Genomic DNA, 20551 nt, shown 5'->3' on the forward strand with positions numbered 1-20551 from the left:
GAAAATTACTGGGCCTGGAAATGACAGAATGGCCCTAGAAATCTCAACAGAATGCAGAGAGGACATGTGACCACTGTAAATTCAGCCGAAGAATGCAGATGATGCTTCTAAGCCCAGTGTTACTGATTCTCTACACAGAGCAAAAGGAGATTCTTCTGGAACTAGGCTCAGGGATAGATGTGTGCTTAATGGTGGAATTATTCAGTTAGATAATGAACAGGGAATGCAGTGGGTGAGGGAAATGCTTGAGGGGCAATCTCCCATAGATTGTGCAGAAGCTCTGTATGCATTGTGAAAGATAATGGTTGGCTTTTAACATAACTGTTTCTTGAGATATTTTATTGTTCAGCTCCAAGACTTCTTAAGGTTACCAGCCTGATCAGGTCTTTTCCAAGAATCGCTTCTCTTCTTACCTGGAAGAAAAAAAAGTGCACTTCAGTTCTAACAGTCCTGATAATAGTCCTGGAAAAATGAGTTTTATAAGTGCACTGATAGAAATCTACAAAAGCAAAGCGGGGGGGCACCTGGGTGGCTCAGTTGTTAAGCATCTGCCTTCAGCTCAGGTCATGATCCCAGGGTCCTGGGATCGAGCCCCGCATCGGGCTCCCTGCTCTGCAGGAAGCCTGCTTCTGCCTCTCCCACTCCCCTTGCTTGTGTTCCCTCTCTTGCTATATCTCGCTGTCAAATAAATAAAATCTTTAAAAAAAAAAAAAAAAGCGAAGGGGAAGGGAAAGTAGGAATCCCAAGAACTAAGGAAGGCTTAATATGGCTTTTACTTTGGGGGTGTCTGGTGATCCTCATGGTCTGTTTTAGAGGCTACATGAGGCCTGGGGAAGAAAAAATAAATAAAGCCTAGAGAATGCTAAGGTGGAGACCTTAATAGAATGCTCTATAAAGCTAGGACCCTGAAGAGCTTCACCCTTAGAGTTAGGGTGAACAAAAACTCAACTCATAATGCAGAGGAGGCAGCTCAGAAACTTACCTGCCTCTACCTTTTCCCCAGATAGAAGGACTGGGGGAATTAGGCATTTTGATACCGTGGAATATGATACAGCAGGTAAAATGAATACACTATAGCGAACTAACCTAGGTAAATGTCCAACACGTGACACTGATCAAAAAGCAGCAAGTCACAGAAGAGTACATGTATGAGTCCATTAATGTGAAGTTACAGGATACCAGTCATATTGGATTAGAGACCCACCCTATTACAGTATGACCTTATCTTAACTAATTACATTTACAACAACCCTATTTCCAAATAAGGTCATGTTTGAAGTACTGGGAGTTAGGACTTCAGTATACTTTTGAAGGGTATAAGTCAACTCAATAGCATAGGATGGTCTCCCGCAACAAAAGATTATTTCATCTAAAATGTCAATAGTGCTGCTATTGAGAAACCCTGGGATAAGGCAATAAAGGAAGTGTGGGGGCCGAGGGTGGGCTGCCCCAAGATGGGCCACTGTGACATGTGGATTGTTTTGAGCTGAAGGCACTTGAGACCCTGCAGTCTCAAGAAAACATTCAGCCCTCCCTTAACCACATAGACAAATCTAAATTGGAGGGTCTTTCCAGAATAAGGGTTATTACCAGAGAGAGATTTTATAGATAGATGTTGGCAGGGCAAACAGCTGTTTACCAACATTCACTCTTTTTCATCTTCCCATGAATTGCATTCCTTGCCTCTGAGGTCCCAGATGCCTTCCCCCCCTTCTCCTTAGTTCAGAATGACATATAGACCTCATTGTGCCTGACTGTCTTTGGAATTTCCAAGTCTGTGTGGATTCCCCATACCTATGCTATTAAATTTGATTAAATTTGATTAAATTTGATTTTCTTCTGTTAATCTGTCTTGTGTCAATGTGATTCTTAGTCCAGCCAGAAGGACCTTTGAGGGAGCAAGAGTTCTTGCTCTCCAACAAAAGCAAAGAAGTAATTAACATATAATTCTGAATACCTTTTGGAGATGGGGGAGTAGAAAAAGAAGAGACCGGGGAGCAGCACACAGGGCACTTCCCAGATCTTGGAATGTTGTCTACCTTTAGCTTGGTGGTGGGTACACAGATGAGCATTTCATTATCCTCAAATATACTTGTATATTACATATACTTTTTGCCTGTATAATTAACCTTTTTTAAGATAATAAAATTCCAAAATTATGAGGATACAGATAAGTCATAAATATAAGGTAGTAGGCATAGAAGAAATTGAGCCTCTTCTGAGACACGCATACATGCATTCATTTAAGGTTTACATGAGGTTCTGTGTAAATGTGTTACTGTGGGTCTCAGCCAGGAGCAATGGTGAGAAATAGACCATGGAGTTTGCCAGGTGTGAGCCACCTAAGGGCTTCTCATAATGATGCCACATGTGTTGAAGATCCCCCAGATGTTGGGGTTCCCTGATTCTCCCAGACCCCTGCTTTCTCTGGCTGCAGAGAGAGAGGAGAAACTACAGACACAAGCATACCTTTCCCCAGTGGTTGGATGTCTCCCAGACCCTGGAACTGCACAGGACCGTGGTTAAGAGCGTGCGATCTGGAGGCAGACTGCCTGGGTTTGCATCTTGGCTCTGGCACTTGCAGAGTGGTCAAGTTAATCTCTCTGGGCCTCTAGTTTTGCCACTGTGAAATGAAAATATTAACAGTACTTAATAATCGGGTTGTTCTGAAGAACAAGTGAGGTAATGTGTATAAAATGTTATAACAGCAGTGGCAGGTGTTAAACACTTGATAATATTAGTTATCAGCATCATAATCACTGTTATTATCCCTGCCTTGTCTCCTTGGTGACATTGCTTGGACAACGTGTGAATCTGTTTTTTCATCATTCTCATTCTTTTTTTTCTTTCTTCTTTTTTTTATTATTATGTTATGTTAATCACCATACATTACATCATTAGTTTTTGATGTAGTGTTCCATGACTCATTGTTTGCATATAACATTCTCATTCTTAAAACCAAGATAAGAAGTAGACTTACGCAATCCCCTTCACTTCTCCTTGCTTCTTCTTTGGCTCCCTGTATCTCTTCTCTTAGTAGAAGGACTCTCCCAAGCCCAATTGCAGCAGTCTAGCAGCAGAAAGGCATAGAGAGAGGGGTCCATGAAGAGGAAGAGAAACTCAACTCCTCCACAAACACCTTGCTCCCCGGACTGGGATGGGCACCATACTGTGTGTCCTTAATGACTAATGATTCTCTCTGTCCTTATAGATTAATGACTAATGATATCCCCACTTTCTGCATCTCCATGAAGGGTGGAGTTGGGATGGTTGCAAGGTATATTAATTAAAATGTGACTACCTGCTGTAACGAATCACAAAAGGTGGAATGGCTCAAAGACAAAAGAAGTGTATTTCTTCATAAAGTCAAGTCAAAGAGAGGGGTTCCTAATTAGCAGGAAGTTCCCTGTCCGTCTTATGGCCCTGCCACCTGGGACACATGGCTTCCAGATAGCTGCGTTCATTTGCCCTAAGTTGGTAGAAGGGAAAGTACTTGAAAGATTGCATGGGGAGAGATTTTTATGGGTCGGGTCTGCATGAGACACACATATTTCTACTTATGTTCCATTGGCTAAAATCCACTCACATGACCACACCTAACAGCAAAGGAGGCTGAGATAGGTAGACTAGGAAGAAGATGACGGGATTTGGTGAACAGCTAGCATGAGAAGCAAGAAGAGAGTGTGTCATTGAGTAACATATGCCCAATGTGACTCACACATTTTACAGAATTTTGGTGCTGGGGGAGAGGGGAATGCCTGATTATTTGGAAAATAATCGGCAAGGTTTAGCCCTATGCACATAATATGGAAGAGTATCCTGTCTGCTGAAAACTGATTTCACCGAGTAATACTAAACATAGGATTGCTGAGGGTTCACTGGATCCGACAGTCCATCCAGAGGGGCATAACATGCTATTCTAGAAGATCCCGGAGCCTCTCATAGTAGTGAGGCTAGGTAAGAGAAATTAGGATTTCAGCTGTCTCTGGAACTTCCTTGCCTCCTCACCAGAGATAAGATAGTAACACTCTCAATAGGGCTGAAGAGCAGATATTCTCCCGACATTTTCTGGTACTTGCTATGAGTCCAGGCAAACAGGAGAGTCTCGATGCAACACAACCTTCCCAGTCATTTTGCTACTTTTCTTACACGGGAGATACACTGCAGCATCAGCACCGGTAGGAGCTGGTTCGAAATGCAGAGTCTCAGGCCCCGCCCCAGACTCACTGAGTCAGAATCTGCAGTTTGGCATGATCCCCAGGGAAATCCTATGCAATTTAACATTCCAGAAGTGCTGCTTTGGAACCCTGACTCTTAAACTTGGCTGCACATTGGTATCACCTGGGAAGCTTCAACAAAGCCAATGCTTGGGGTCCACCTGCAGAGAATCTGTTGTAATTGGTTTGGGCTGTGGCCCGGGCACGGGGGGGGGGGGGGGGCGGAAATGACAAAAGCTCTCCAGGTGATGCCATTTTCCAATTAAGGTTGAGAACCAGCACTTTCAAATGGCTGGTTCTTTTAAACCAAAGATTCTTCCTTGGTCAATGTGGGCACTTGTTTAAAGAATGGTTCCAGCATCTGTTTGATATCTAATCCAACAATCCGGATCCATTCACCAACTCAGAAGGATTAGGGGTATTGTGTGGACCTTGGTCAGCGAGCAGCGGAGGCCTATAATGTCACAGCTGGAGGCTATGTTTTTGCAAAAGGCTTATGCAGGTAAGCACACGTTTTTCCCCCCTAAAGGCCACTACAGGTAACACTGTTCCCCCCACCCCCCCACCTTCTCCCTGGTTGGCACGGGCTTGGATAGAAAAGAGCTTCAAATGAGTTTCTCCCTGTTCCGCTGTATCATTTTCACAGAATATACAGTTGATAGGAAGCTCTGATAGGAAACCACCCCATGTTTCAGTTTTGAAATCTGCACAGAAATAGCTAACTTTACTGGCAATTTCTTTCCATCTGTTAAAGGACATCCTGTGGTGTCTAATTGTGGTGTCTGTCCGATCAGATGGCGGCCCCCAGATGTGGGGCGACGGCCGGGGCGGTGAAAGAATTCACCCCCTGAGGCAGAACAAAGGAGACAGACGTTTATTGAGGACACCTGCAAGGGAGTGGCGGGCAGGACAGTGGAGGGGAAGCTTCCGCAGTGAGGCAGTGGGTGGGGGCTGTTTTTTAAAGGGAGACAGTGAGGAGGTATGGCGACCTATGGACCTTCCCTTTTTTGGGAACTTTTGTGGTCGCTTGATGGGCCCTTTCTACATTCCATTGCTCAAGCCTGTTGGCCTAAAAGCAGCCTCTACACTTACTTTCCTTTAATTTCAAGCTCTGCCCCAATCCCATCATATGCTTAATAACCAATGAAAGAAGAAACCTGGGTCGCTCGTGTCTGCTTGGTAAAAATGGAAAAGGTACAGGAAGCCTTTGGTGTTTAGAACCTGGCCTTCATTTGCTCTTCGGTTGTGTTGCCCTGTGTTCGATAGTAATGGAGGATACTCGGAAGAAAGGCAGGCAGGGGCAAGGGGCCCCGACCTAAGAGGAAACTACCCTTGAGAGGAAAAAGACCCCATTCTGGTATTCTACACCACCCTGGAAGGAGCCCCCCGCCCTTTCCCACGTAAACAACTACCTGATCTGATAGGTAGATGAGCACGTGGACAAAACCTGATTGGGTGACAGGCTGGAGGGTTCATCAGATTAAAACAGCCCACCAACAATCTCATAAAAACCCCTAGACTTAGAAACTCCAACCTCAACCTTCTCCGGTCCCCTCCTTCTTCAGGAGCTTTGTATTATCGCCCAGTAAACTTTGCTTTGCTGCCCACCACTCTTCATCTGGTCTACCTCTTCCTTCTTCAAAGGGGCTTGACCGAGAACCTCGGACACTAAAGGCAGAGAAATCCTGCCACACTAGCAGCACCCGGATCAGTGGTTCACATGTGGACTCTGAGCCAGCATCATCATTATCCCCGGAGAAATGGCCAGAAACGCAAAGTCCACATCCCACTCCACGGAGGCTGGGTGTTGACTACCCCTGTAGGTGATTCTGATGAACGCTCATTTACAAAATGCTGGCCTAGAGGTTAAGAGCTTAACTCAGGAAACAAACCAGGTTCTGCTACCTTCTGTCTAGGTGACTTTGGGTGTTTTTCAACCTTTGTGAGCCTCCATTTTCTCATCTATAAGTAGCAATAATAATACTGTACCTATTCTGTGGAGTTGCTGTGAGTTTTATATGTGATAATGCAAGAAAAGTAATTTTCAGGCATGTAGCCAATGTCCTATGAATGTTGATCACCATTACATGCTATTTGTCATTTAGGCATGTAGCTATTAGGGGTTTCTATAAACACTTTTCTATTGAGCACATTCCACATGCCAGTGGAATTATCTTAGGTGATACCAGTACAAAGTAGAACAAGACCCTACCCTCATCCACAACAGGTTCACGACCTAAAGAGCCAGGAAAAGCAGAGAGTTCCAAACTGGAGTAAATAGGGTTTGGATGGCCTTCCCTTCGGGGAACCAAGCATGTATGGAGAAGGGTGGGGAGAGGAATACAGGGTTCAGCTATGTCGTATATACGTGGTGGTGAAGAACATAAAGGGGAGCTGAATATGCCACTCCAAAATATGCCTCTTGGGCATAAGGATTATTTTGAGCGGATTATTTCAGGACACTGGAGGAGTGCTGAAAGCCAAGTACAAGTTAGACTTTGGTGAAGGCCATTTACATGGATAAGGGAAATCTCCCTTTGTACGGGTGTCTCCCTCTCTGCTCCGAGAAGGGGAGGATGACTGAACTTTTCAGTGGAGAAGGCACTGACTGAAATCGGCAAAACAGCCCTACCCTTGTTACTGAGCCTTGCAGCTAACCTCCCAGAAACGGCTCCCCTCCCCCACATCTCTTGTCTTTAGCTGGGAATGATACTGAAGGTGGTGTCCTGGGCCATTTGGGGGAGTTACTCAGTTTTTCTGGGTTTCTCCCAAGTATAGAGCGGTATACATGTTATTAAACTTCTGTTGATTTTCGGATGGAAAATGTTTTCCTTCCCTACTAACAAAACATACAGCAGAAATCTGGAAGCAGAAATTCCAGTCCCTGGTCAGCACCCCCAACCTGGCTGGGAGGCACCAGAGCCCTTCACTTATCTCTGGGCTTTGAGTTCTTCAGTACAACCTGAGGGGGTGGCCCAAGAACGTTGCTGACAGTCCTCCTTGTAGAGGCCACTTTTAGGCAACAGGTTTGAGCCGTGGAGAGCTGAGCAAGGCAAAAAGGCCCACGGTGACCACCGGGCTGAATGCAAACAGGCTCATTAGGTGCCCCACCTCAAAAGAGCCATAAGCCCTAACTGACCCATGGGCTACTTACAACCAGGCAGTTACCAAGAAGGGGAAAATTCCATACATCGGCATATTCCCTCACTGCCCCCCCCCGCCATAAGTATAGCCCCTCCTCCGCTGTCCTGCCCGCGCTCCCTTGCCGTGTTTTCAATAAACTTCCATCTCCTTTGTTCCGCCTCGGGTGAATTCTTTCACTGCCCACACCACTGGCCCACCCCACACTCCTGCTATAGGTACCTAAGTTTTAAGACTCAAAACAAAGGAAACCAGCAGATGCTGTAACCAAAAGAACAAAGAACAGACACATTTATAGATCAAGAATATTAAAATAAATGTGCAAATGGGGGCTGTTGTACCATAAAGAATTTGGTTGGACTTTTGTTCTTGTAGATCTTGGGAGGTAAATTTGAAACCCTTGGAATTTCCTGGTAGAAATGCCTCCATTGCCTATGGTGGGCCCCTGGACCACACCTGGTTTTATGCTAAGGCCTTGACTCTGTATGGAGGCCAATCATGTGATTAGACTGGCCAAGTGACTGGAAGGCTGGGGCTTTGAACCAGGTGATAGCAGATCGGCTTTCCAGGAGGGGAGGGAGCTGCATATTGAGTTATGTCCTGTGGCCTATGTAATGAGCTTCCTGCTTGGTGATGTGGGGGCGGGACAATTTTCCCTTCTTCCCTACCTCGTTCTTTGGCTGGTCTAGTGAGTTGACATAAAACAGATTAACAGGAGAAAAACAAATTTTGTATGTATGGGATGCCTATAAAAATAGGAGCCCCACAGGGCAGTCAGGTAACTGAGATTTAAATAACATCCTGAGCCCAGGAGAAGGGCTGGGCTGTGTGGCTACAAAGGGAGGAAAGGCCATTCACAGGAATGGAGAGATGTTTGGAAAACAAAGGCTGCCCCATTCAGATATGTTTCTTAAGTGAAGTATCTCTGGTAATAGCTCTCTTCCTGGAACAGACCCCTTTCCATGGTAAATTTAGGCAGTTGGGGAGGAGGTAAAGAGATTTTCCTGAAACTGTTGGGTTTGGATTGCCTTTAGCTCCAGGTAATCGTTAGGCCAAAGGGACATACTTTGGGGTGGCAAAATCTGCTCCCCTTCAGTGAATACCTATGTGCGGTGAAAGGGTGACATTCCCTGATTCCCTGGGGAGAGGACACAGTCGTTCTGTGTTGGAGATCCTCCCAGACCTCACTCTAGGTGTCTGTTCCTTTGTGGGTCCTCCTTGTACCCTTGACAATAAAAGTGTAATCCTAAGTAGAAGAGTTGCCTGAGTTCTGTGAATCATTGAACGTGAGGGAGAGTGGGAATCCAATTTGTAGCTAACTGGTCAGATGTGCAGGTGGCTCGGGGACCACCGAACTTGTAGCTGGTGTCTGAAGTGAGGACAGTCTTGGGGGACTGTGCCCTTAACCCGTGCAGTTGGCACTAACTCCGGGTGATTGGCATCAGAAGGGTAGTGCAGAAATGTGGAGACAAAACCGGTCTCTTCCTCAGTGGGGGAGGGAAGATGATGGGCCCTCCAGAGAGACCAAATTCGCATGTCTGTAGGCAAGAACTGTTTTGTTCTCAGTTGTCCACGGCATAGAGTTGTAGAATAGTTTTCATAGACTCAGAAGGAGATAGTGGGGAAGGGTAAGATAGAGACAACGCGGAGCTTCCTACTGAAGCATTCATTTCTTTACCTGTTTACAGAAAGGAGAAATGGAACTTGAGATGTCATTAAATCCATTTTTCTGCATCTAGGAGAGTCTAGGTAGAACCAGTCCTGGCTGACCAATAAACAAGGGTCAAGTCCAAATTTAAACCTTCGGGGAAGACGAACCCCCCTGCCCCACTGGTACCACGTCCCAACATCGCAAACCTTTCAACTAGGAAATTCTATCAGATGTGTAATGTGGCACAGTCCCATGCACCCTGTGGTCATTCATAATGATGAATTAGTAAATAACCAAAACTCTCCTGCTCAGTCTCTCAAGGATGGTCTGCCCTCCATATAAAAGATGAGCATCTCCTCCAGAAAAGAACATTCCTTCATCTTCCCTGTCTCTCCCCACCCCCAACACACACACCGCTTTCTGCATTTAGGGTTTGGTATTTCCCTTTAGGTTCCCAACAGTTTTTCTACATTATTTTTCTTGTTTTTCAGTCAGCTGCTGTTTTGCTTATGAAACCAGAGGTTCCTGTCACACAAGTCACATCATGGGCCTCCAGAGTCAACATCTTCCATGTGACTCCAAATCCTGCGCTAACTTGACCTACTAGGGATCTGAATATCTACAAAGAAAGAGGTATATTTGGGTGTAAGACCTCAGAGTCATGTATAAATCATCCTTTAAGGTTAAAAAAAAATACCCAGAGTTATCCTCAGAGCAGTGGCTTGCGGAGTATGGTCCCTGGCACCCCAGCATCAGCATCTCTGGGAACTTGTTAGGGATGCACATTCTCCGGCCCTACCTCAGAGCTGCAGAACCAGAAACACTGGGGGGGGGGGGTCGGTTAACAGGCCCTCCAGGGGGTTCTGATATGCACTGAAATGTGAGAACCACCTGTATAGATTTTTTTAAAACTTTCCTGGAATTTGAAACACAGTCCAGAAAAGCCACTGCACATAATGAAATGCAGTTGCTTCTTTGTCTCTCTGTTTCTGGACCTAATCTGGATACACAGCTTTGCAGGCAGTCTCCTGAGCCTTTAGGTTGAACGTATCAGAATTGTTTGACTCCCTGGTTTAGAAATCTCTTTACCCCAGGACAGACTGTCCCTTGTGTGGGGAAAAGAACCATATAGAACCAACAGGAAGTTTAGAGTAAATTTCCCTTCTGAACCACATTTTTATTGACTACGCATCACCATCGGCATGTGGAAAGAGCTTCCAGTGGGCTCAGCTGGGCAAAACCACCACAGTGTCTCCCAGATGTTTTAAACGTTTGCTTCCTAATCACTCGGCCCAAGAAAATCTGGGGCAACAAGTATTCGTCCCACTCATTTGCCTGCCTTTAGCCAGGGTTCTGGGAGCCCCCGTTACATCCTGCCCCTTGCTATTGCCGTCCATCGTGCTCATCAGAGTGACTCATCTTCTGGCACTCATCCCTCTCAGCAAGAGGATGGACTTTTAATCAGAGTGCAAACCGTATGATTCTCTCTTATGACCGTTATTTCAACTTCTTTTCCAAACCTCCCTAAAGATTGCTGCCAGGAGCTGTGGTTCCTCTCAGAGGCTCATTTTGAAACTGAAAGTGCCCTCCGAAAGGGTGGAGAGGAGATTTTAACTTGGGAAAATGTCTTCCACTGCTGTGGGGTCTGGAAATGATCGCAAGCAGATACCTTCAAAACAAGGCTGCATAGTTAAGCACATCTGAGGAAAATGGCAGCCCGCAGGGGGCGCCCGGCTTTGGAGGTGGGATCGCAAACATCAACCCCCTCAGGACTTCAGGTAGAGGCGGTTAGTACTTAAATTAGTTTCTCTTTAATTTGCAGTTGGTGATGGCGTAAAGTTTGCCCACTAGGAGGGAGAGAGTTGATGAGCTGCGAGTCCCTGTTTTGCATAAGAGCTACCTTCCATGGTGCACATCTGTAGAACTGGCATGGCCCGGAATTCTGGATCGTTGTCACAGGAGACGGTGGTCCTCCGTAGGGGCCTGTGCCGTGAGAGGGGGCCATCCGAGTGTGGGAGACCGCTTTCCCAGTAACGACTCACCTACAGACATTCTCCATGGCGCTTGGAGACACGTCACCGTGTGGTGGGAGTCCTCAGCCTGACCGTGAGACACGTTTTGCACGACTGCTTCCCTTGTGGCAATTCCAAAAGATAGGTGTGCCCAAAGTCAGTTTCCCATCGCTAAGTAAAGTACCACTGGAGCCAGTGGTTTTCAAATTTAGCTGAACATCCGAATCAACGAGGACTCTTAAAAATCGCAGTGCCCGGTTTGCGCCCCAGACCCATCACATCGGACTGTTTGGGGGGAGGGGCCCAGGCCTTGGTATTTTTTTTTTTTAAAGTCTCCAAGAAGGGGCGCCTGGGTGGCTCAGTCGTTGAGCGTCTGCCTTCGGCTCAGGTCATGATCCCGGGGTCCTGGGATCGAGTCCCACATCGGGCTCCCTGCTCAGCGGGAAGCCTGCCTCTCCCTCTCCCACTCCCCCTGCTTGTGTTCCTGCTCTAGCTATCTCTCTCTCTGTCAAATAAATAAATAAAATCTTTAAAAAAAAAAAAATAAATAAAGTCTCCAAGAGATTCTAATGTGCAACAGATTTCGAGAACCACTGACGTAGGCAATTTACATGGCAATTGGATGGGGGGTTAGGAGAGGTCTTGTGGGCTCAGAATAGACAAATCCATTTTCTAAGCGAAAGGGGCTATTGTGCTGGTACCCTGGTAATGGTACTGAGTGGAAAAGTTTCCAAGCGCCTAAAGCATACGAAGTCATCAGCAATTTGGGAGAAACTAGATGTGACTCTCCCCGCTCTCCTACCTGTGAAGTTTTCTCCTATGAAATCATTCAGTCTTGAATCCTAAAGATCTGTGTGGCAAAACATTGCTGATATCTCTGTTAAAGATAAGGGAGGATGAATGCCTAAACTAGTAGTTTCCAGCCTTGACTACATGTTAGAAGTACTTGGAAAGCTTTAAAAATCCCCGTGACCTGGGCGCACCCCCGCCCCAGAACAATAAAAAAAATCAAGTCAGGATCTTTGGATATGAGGCATCAGGATATTTAAAATCTCCCGGGGTCAGGGGCACCTGGGTGGCTCAGTCAGTTAAGCGGCCGACTCTAGATTTCGACTCAGGTCATGATACCCGGATCCTGAGATTGAGCTCCCGCGCCCGGCTCCGCACTCAGCACTGAGTCTGCTTGAGATTCTTTCTCCCTTTACCTCCCCCCTCTCCCCCACCACATGTGCCTGCTCTCGCTCTTGCTTTAAAGAAATAAAATCTTAAAAATAATAAAATCTCCCCCAGGTAATTCCAACTTGCGGGTAAGGTTGAGAACCAGGGGCCTAAAACAGTGATCCTCAAAGTTTTGTTGCTGTACAAGAGGAAAAATAATTTCCCCCATCCTTCTGTGTTCTTAGCAGATAACCGTGTACTGAAAGATTAACAGGAGAAACACAAACACAAGTTTATTAACATGTATACCACATGCGTATATGGGAGATACTCCAGGAAAATGAGTAACTCCTTAAGATGGCTTTAGCCACCACCTTAAATACCATCTTCAGCTAAAGATAAAACAAAGAAAAGTGGGAAAGGGTCAGGGAGGCCAGTAATGGGAGAATACCAAGAAAAGCAAGAAGGGAAAAAAACAGGAGGGTCTTATCATGCAGATCACCTCATCTTCCTTTATTGGCTGACTCATTGGCGCTGATAATAAAATTCCTGACTGACCAGTTAAGACTGCATTTCTTAATTTAAATTAGGTATTAAGCCCTGATTTAGGGACTTGGCCTAAGTGATGCCATTTTGGACCTGTGGTTTTCTTTTTAACACCTTCATGAAAGACTGAAAAGGAAGTTAATGGGAGAAGGAGAGAGGATATAGGAAGGCATCACAATTTCATCTACCTGGTCAATTTGCCCAGATCCTGTTCTTTCCAGTGAATAGAAATAGTTGACTCTCTGGCTAGACATTATGCTGGAATATAAAACATCCTAAGAACAAGCTGCATTCTCTTATTTGGGGATTGAGTGTGAAGATAACCATCAATCAGCCCAAAGTCAGCACCTTCCCTCACCTGCCTTCAGGCTCTGTTTTATAAATTCCTATTAAGCTATATTCTTTGTCCCGGAAGAATTGTTCTTAACCTTGGCTGCACATTAAAACCGTGGAGGGGAGGGAAGAGGGGAGATTTTAAACTCTGGATGCCCGGGCCACACTCCAGACCATTTTAAATCAAAGTCTAGAGGAGTGGGGGGATGGGAGGAGATGGTGTTAGTACTTTGTTAAATTGAAATTTGTATCCAGATATTTGTAAATCGACATGCAGTGGTTTTAATTTGCATTTCATTAATGGCTAATGATACTGAATATGTTTGCGTTATTTGCCATTTATGTATCCTTCTTGGTGAAATATTTGTTCATATCTTTTACCCATCTTCTGACTGGATTATTTGTATTTTTGCTGTTGGGTTTTAGCATTCTTGGGTTGTCTAGATACTTCAGTAGATAAGGGTTTGCCAGTATTTTCTCCACTGCAGCTTATCTTACCCTCCCCCTGTGGGCATCCACAGAGCAAAAGCTAATTTTGATGAAAGTCCAACTTGTCAATTTTTTCTTTCATGGGTTGTATTTTTGGTATAAAGTCTAAAAATTTGCTGCCTAGCTCTTGATCCTGAAGATCTTCCCTGATATTCTAAAAGCTTTACACTTTTACATTTAAAAGTGTTAAAAAATAATTAAAATAACTTAAGTGATACAAACAAACTTTAACACTTCAGAAAGTGGACCATCTTCTGCTGGAACAGAGTTTTGGAGAACTGCCAAGTGGGGCAAAAAGCAGAGAGCTTTTCTAGGATAAATAACAGGAAAAGACAAATTATGTTTGGCTGGGACCATATAATCAACCTTGTTTGGGGTGAGAAGCCCCCAAGTTGGCTTGGCACTTGGGGATTGGCTGACTGGATATACTGCATTTTTGGTCAAGTAGAGTATTTACAAGGACGTGAAAGTTATCGAACTTCTGGGTTGCTGATGTGGCGACCTGGACAGGAGCAGCTTCATCTTGGACCTAGAATTTCAACAAAGCTACAATTCATTTTGAGTTAGCTTTTGTATAATATGTGGGGTTTAGGTCTAGGTTTTTGTTGTGTTTTGTGTGTTGTTTTTTTGCCTATGGATGTCCATGCATCAGCATTTTTTAACAGCACTCCAAAGTGATCTCAATGTGCAGCTAAGGTTGAGAACTAGTGCCTGCTGATTGAAGGACATGTGTGTTAGGAATCTGAACTCTGGATCTGCCTGCGTGGCTTAGTCAGTTGAGTGTCCAACTCTTGACTTTGGCTCAGGTCATGATCTCAGGGTTGTGAGATTGAGCCCCTCCCTGCTCTGTCTCTCTCTCAAAAAAAATAAATGTGGGCGCCTGGGTGGCTCAGTCGTTAAGTGTCTGCCTTCAGCTCAGGTCATGATCCCAGGGTCCTGGGATCGAGTCCCACATCGGGCTCCCTGCTCTGCGGGAAGCCTGCTTCTCCCTCTCCCACTCCCCCTGCTTGTGTTCCTGCTCTCGCTATGTCTCTCTCTGTCAAAAAAATAAATAAAATCTTTAAAAAAAAAAAAAGCGAACTCTAAGGTCTTTTCTTGAGCATCTCAATAAGATTAAAAAAGAATGACAGAAGTATGTGTTTTTATAACAATACTGTCCAACGGTGCTGTTATATATAATATGTATGTTAGTATATATTAATACACATATATAATTTAAAATTTTTTACCAGTCACATCAATTTCACCTATTTTTTATTTTTTTAATTTTAAGAATATATTTAACTTGGGGTGCCTGGGCGGCTCAGTCAGTTAAGCGTCCAACTCTTGGTTTCAGCTCAGGTCATGATCTCGCAGCTGTAGGATCGAGCCCCACGTCGGGCTCTGTGCTCAGTGCGGACTCTGCTTCAGGTTCTTTCTCCCTCTCACTTACTCTGTCTCAAATAAATAAAATCTTTTTTTAAAAATTTTTATTTATTTGACAGAGAGCACAAACAGGGGGCGTGGCAGAGGGAGAGGGAGAAGCAGGCTCCCCGCTGAGCAGGGAGCCTTACTCGGGGCTTGATCCCAAGACCCTGGGATCATGACCTGAGCCAAAGGCAGATGCTTAACCAACTGAGCCGCCTAGGCACCCCAATAAATAAAATCTTTAAAAAAAAAAAACCAATGTATTTAACCCAATATAGCCAAAAATTATCTCAACTCATAATCAAAACAAATTATTGTAAACAAATTATTAATGAGACCTTTTGCTTTTTTCTGGAATAAGTCTTAGAAATCCTTTGTGCATTTTACATTTATAGCGCACCTCAATTGGACTCCTTGCATTTCAGGTACTCAAGAGCTACATGTGATAAGTGCCTACCAAATTAGAAAATATAATTTTAGACATGAACAGTCTTATTCCCCACCCCTGTTCTTTCTATGTTTGCTGACTGAATATTTCTGTACAGTTTCTACCTGGTACAAATGTAGGACTACTCCTTTCGAACAATACAGGCAGTATTTAGAAAACTTGGCTTCTGCTTACAGAGGGATGAAACAAGGCTATCCTAGACAAATGTGCTCATAGCACAGTGTGCTGTCATAAATATTTACATTGGACTGACAGTGATGGGCCCAGAGCCTTGGAGCTATGATGTCCTCCCCAGTATGCTTTGATTTTTGATCTTATTTTCCCACAACGAAAGTTATTAAATTTGCATGAGTTTGCATGGTGTTCAAAATTCACGAGGGCTTTGCTTATAGATGGAGCTGTGCAGCAGTGAAGGTGGGACAAGGTAAATTTTACGTGTTATCATTTAAACTGTCTAAGGAACAAAGCTTGAGTAGGACTGATTTCCATTCCACAAATGAAAGCACACCAGTTGAAATAAATGTACCCTTAGCCGTATGGCATGGACTAGAACAGAGTTTCTCATCCTCATCACTGTTGACATTTTGGATTGGACCATTCTTTGTCGTGGGGGGCAGTCCTGCACACTGTAAGATGTTTGGCATCATCTCTGGTCTCTAGTGTCCACCTATTTCACAGGTGTGACAACCCCAGATGTCCCCAGACATTGCCAAATGTCCCCTGGGGGTCAAAATCATCCCCACTTGAATCACTGGGTTAGAATGAAATAAATTTGATTCGTATGTTTTTTTTTTTGGCCTAATTTGAAGATTTATATGACTAATTGCATTCAGATGGTTAAAAGATAAACTGAGGCATATTAAAAATTTTAAGATTTTTTTTGAGCAAAAAGCGACTTCAACCAGGCAGAATCCAATTTGGCAGCTGGAAAGGAGCTCTGCGGAGCTGTACAAAATGAAAGACTTTTATAGGCAGGAGGGATCAGGCACAAGAACATTACACTGGCAAAAAAGCAGGTTAGTTATTGCAAGGTTACTTTCCCTTGGCATATTACAGGCATATTACCTAACGCATGCTGACCAGATGATTCCTGATTGATTTGTTACAGAATGATCTATCATAGCTGTGAACTCAGGAAACAAAGGGGTGAGCCCCAGCACTGCCTCAGCCAACTGTTTTGCCATGCGGAATTCTGAGAGGGCTGGTCAGATTGAAAGCACAGCTCGTGTCTGGGTTTGCCAACGCTGTTGCCGAACAAACTCAGATAAACTCGTCTCAAGAGAAGCCCATAACTCAAGAGACAAGGGTTTGGAAAAGAGAAAGGGAGAGATTTATTTCGGGTTCTGGCAGTCAGGGGAGATGGCAGGCTCAAGCCTTAACAGCCGACCTCTCCCGGCAAGATGGGCACCTAGAGTTTTATAGAGAGAGGTTCGCGGGGTAATGTGCAAGAGAGCAGGCAGTGAGCATGTGATCATGGCTGGGGGTATGTATGTGTTCAGCATGTGATCTTGGGCAGGGAAGGGAACAGAATGTGGTCTTCTAGGCATTCCGTTGCTTGCAGGGCTTTTCTGGCCTGGTGGTTAGAATGGTCTAGTCATTGTAAAATATCTTGGTCAATGCCTCAAGAAAGTGCAGTAACAAATAAGAACATTTGGGTTTTAGAGCATGAATTAAGTGGTCTTGTCTTTTTCTGGTTTTAACCATTGGGATCTATAGTTGAGCAAGAGGGCTCGCTGACAGATTGACTAGTTTAAGATTCTGTTTCTGGGAGAGCTGAGTCTTTTTAATTAAGTCTCAGTTTGGTGATGTAGGCTTAGCATAAGTTACTCCATTTTGGGCCTGTTTTGTTTTTTCGACACTTCGATATTATGAAATATTCTACTTCAGTTTGTTTTCTTCTTTGGAGGAGGAAATTATATTTGTAAAAGTGCATGTGATGGTAGGGGGAGGACCTCTTTTTTTTTTTAAAGATTTTATTTATTTATTTGAGAGAGAGAATGAGACAGAGAGAGAGAGCATGAGAGGGGGGAGGATCAGAGGGAGAAGCAGACTCCCTGCTGAGCAGGGAGTCCGATGCGGGACTCGATCCCGGGACTCCAGGATCATGACCTGAGCCGAAGGCAGTCGCTTAACCAACTGAGCCACCCAGGCGCCCAGGACATCTCTTTTAATCATTGAGAAAATGGCACTCTCAGTTTCAGGTCATGGTACTGTGAACTTCTTGAGACACAGAAATAGGAAAGATTCCCATCTAATCTTTGATAGTAGATTTACCATCGAAATAGACTTCTGTTCTCTGCTTAATGAATTCCTGTTCCGCCTGTGAGGCCAGCTCAAATGCCTCCTTGTTTGTGAAGACTTTGCTAATGCAGAAGAGGAAAAAATTTCTTTTTCCCTTCTAGGTTCTTTGGCTGGTCTAATCATTGACAGAAGGCTGATTAACAGGAGAAAAACAAATTTTATATCTAAGAGAGCCCCATTAGAAATAGGAGACCCAAAGGCAGTCAGGTAATTGAAGCTTATATAACATCCTGAGCTAAAGAAAAGGGTAGTGGTCTGGGGATGCACAGGGGGAGAAGGGCCATTCCCAGGAACAGAGATGTTTGGAAAATAAAGGCTGCCCTGTAATGCAAATGTGCTTCTTAGGTAAAAAATTATCTTTTATAATGGCTCTCTTCCTGGTACAGGCCCCCTTTCTGATATAAATTTTAGCAGTTGAGAGGAAGATGTAAAGAGCTTTTCCTGACTCTGTTGGGTTTGGATTGCCTTTAGCTCCAAATGATCCTTATGCCAAAGAAACATATTTTGGGGTGGCAAAATCTGTTCCTTTCACTAATGTCCCAAGGCAGAAAAATGACACCCTTATCAGTGGTGGTCTTGGTTTTTGCCAGAGTTCCGCTAAAAGCATGTATTCATGATTACAGTCATCTCTGCATCGTGAGTGAATGAATGAATGGTTACAGGTGACATTACAGGTAGAAGCCTCAGGTGGAGCACAGCCAACTCTGGTTAAACCAAGAAGCATGTTTCATGTACACACAGACAGTGGACAAACCAAAAGTAACTAGTAAGTAGATGCCTGCTTGGAACATTGCTAAGAAGCTCAACAAAAAACCTGTAAATATTAACAGAGGATTAACAGTTCATAAAGGGAACTCCAAAGACCAAAGTAGTTAGGAAAACAGTCATCAGTGCTGCTCATACCCTTACATAAACTGGAATCAATATCGTAAACTCCTATGATCAGTGACTTTCAAGATGTATAAATTGACATTGACAGTGAGTGTCCTTTATAGTCAAGAATCTTTGAATAAAAAGTTACTGTGTTGATGCTGAAATACTCATTCACACAAAACATGACAATACTGTCACCGCATTGAAATTTTATAGTTTTACTTGATCCCACTGCACACCCCGGAGAAGTCTAAATTCTCCAAGTGGGTCTGCTTGGCTAAATTGGAATCTTTGGAAGAACCATATATCAATTCAGTTCTACCTGTGATAAAGAACAGGATCCCAAACAGGCCAAATTTTGCTTTACTAAGTACCAAAGACAAATTCAATTTACCTTTAAGAAGAAATACTCAATTCAGTGGATCTCCAACTTTAAGGCACTTAAGAATTTCAGACACTAACAAGTGTCCTATTTTCCTGAAGGATTTGGATCTGGGGGCTTGAGTGGGGCTTGATAATCTGCTTTTTAAATAAGCCCTATAGATACTATGACAATTAATAGCTCAGAAAATTGCAGATGCTACATTTCAAACACCAAGCTCTTTGCAAAGGAAATGCACAAAGTGCATTGTTGCTTCAGATCTGGAGGAGCCTGCTTTATTTTAAAGATTACTTCCTTAGCATGCATGCCTTTCCGTATCTTCTTTGCTTGCTTCAGTGAACTGATTTGCATCAAGAAAAAAACCCCACAAAACACAAGTGAATGAATGAATGAATGAATGAATAAGCCTTGTAGATGTTTCTGATCTGGGTTGGCCTATAATCATTGTTGGAGAGAGAATGATGAACTCTAACGCAGTGTTTTTCTTTTTTTTTTAAGATTTTATTTATTTACTTGAGAGAGAGAGAGTGAGAGCGAGAGTGAGAACACAAGCAGGGGGAGCTAGAGAGGGAGAAACAGACTCCCCACTGAGCAGGGAGCCCGAAGTGGGGCTCAATCCCAGGACTCTGGGATCATGACCTGAGTGAGCCAAAGGCAGATGCTTAACTGACTAAGCCACGCAGGCGCCCTAACCCAGTGGTTTTCAACCGGGGGTGATTTTTAACCCCAGAGACATTGGCACTGTTTGGAGACAGTTTTGGTTGTGACATCTTTGGGAGGGGTATCACTGGCTTCTAGTGAATAGGGGCCAGATGCGCTAAGCATCCTACAATGCAAAGAATAGCCTCCCACAATGAAGAATGATACAGCCCAAAATGTCAATGTTGCCATGGTTGAGGAACCTTGGCTGCGTAGTGGAATTACCTGGGAAGCTTTAAAAAAAATCTTTTCCCTATGTCTCACCCCCAGAAAGTCTAATTATTCTGGCCTATAGCTTGAACTTTTGGACTTTTACAACTCCTAAGGTGATTTTTATTTATTTTTTTATTATGTTAAGTTAGCCACCATATAGTACATCATTAGTTTTTGATGAAGTGTTCATGATTCATTAGTTGCGTATAACACCCAGTGCTCATCGCAGCACAGGCCCTCCTTAATTGAGAATCATGAATATGGGGCAGTGGTTCTCAAACATGACCATGTATCAGAATCACCAGGAGGATTTTTAGAAACACAGATTGCAGGACTCCACCTTTAGAGTGTCTGACTCAGCAGGTCTGGGGTGGGATAGGAGAATCTGCATTTCTACAAGTTCCTAGGTGCTGCGGCTACTGGTTTAGAGACCACCATTTGAGGATATCTTGTGAGTCACGGAAAAGTCACTCTTACTCTTTGGTCTCATTCTGACCCGCCATTTTACAGATTCTGCAAATGGCAGATTTTGTCTTATAGTCTGCCTTGAACTTCAGCTCCCACTATCCCTGCCAAGGACAAACAGGCAATTAGTAATAATTAGAGAGACCATAGTTCAGATGTGTGGCTGGCTCAAGGGATGTCCTCAGGGGCTTCCCAGGGAGAGAATGCATGGGTTTG

The 20551-nt window shown here is 44.1% G+C and overlaps 1 long non-coding RNA gene across 1 annotated transcript in view; it reads right to left on the reverse strand.

The window, feature by feature from the left end:
- Window positions 1-353: 353 nt before the first annotated feature.
- The window catches only part of LOC144380562 (uncharacterized), a 52680-nt gene continuing 32482 nt past the window's right edge, over window positions 354-20551 (reverse strand). Inside the window, exons 2-3 of the long non-coding RNA XR_013444757.1 lie at window positions 2470-2623; window positions 354-413 (exon numbers count right to left, since the gene is read on the reverse strand). This is a non-coding gene — a long non-coding RNA (uncharacterized LOC144380562). The remainder of the gene's footprint in view (window positions 414-2469; window positions 2624-20551) is intronic.

The sequence above is a fragment of the Halichoerus grypus genome, chromosome X (assembly GCF_964656455.1).
Source record: "Halichoerus grypus chromosome X, mHalGry1.hap1.1, whole genome shotgun sequence".
Classification (NCBI taxonomy): Eukaryota; Metazoa; Chordata; class Mammalia; order Carnivora; family Phocidae; genus Halichoerus; species Halichoerus grypus.